Genomic DNA, 232 nt, shown 5'->3' on the forward strand with positions numbered 1-232 from the left:
AGAACAATCTCTCCCACAATCAATTTACTATCAGTTCATTACATCAATTAGAAACGGCGTCAGAGTATCCTTTCCAGGGCACAGACCAGGGCAAGGGTGCTATGCAAGACAGTCTTTCGATCAAGCAGCACGTTCCCTTCTCCGCATCACTCATGCAGTGCAGAAACAGGACAAGAACCCTTGGTACGAGTGCTGTTGCAGGAATTGCAAGAACGTTGATGTCAACAATAAA

This window comes from Penaeus monodon, chromosome 15 (genome assembly GCF_015228065.2).
Source record: "Penaeus monodon isolate SGIC_2016 chromosome 15, NSTDA_Pmon_1, whole genome shotgun sequence".
In the NCBI taxonomy this organism is placed as follows: Eukaryota; Metazoa; Arthropoda; class Malacostraca; order Decapoda; family Penaeidae; genus Penaeus; species Penaeus monodon.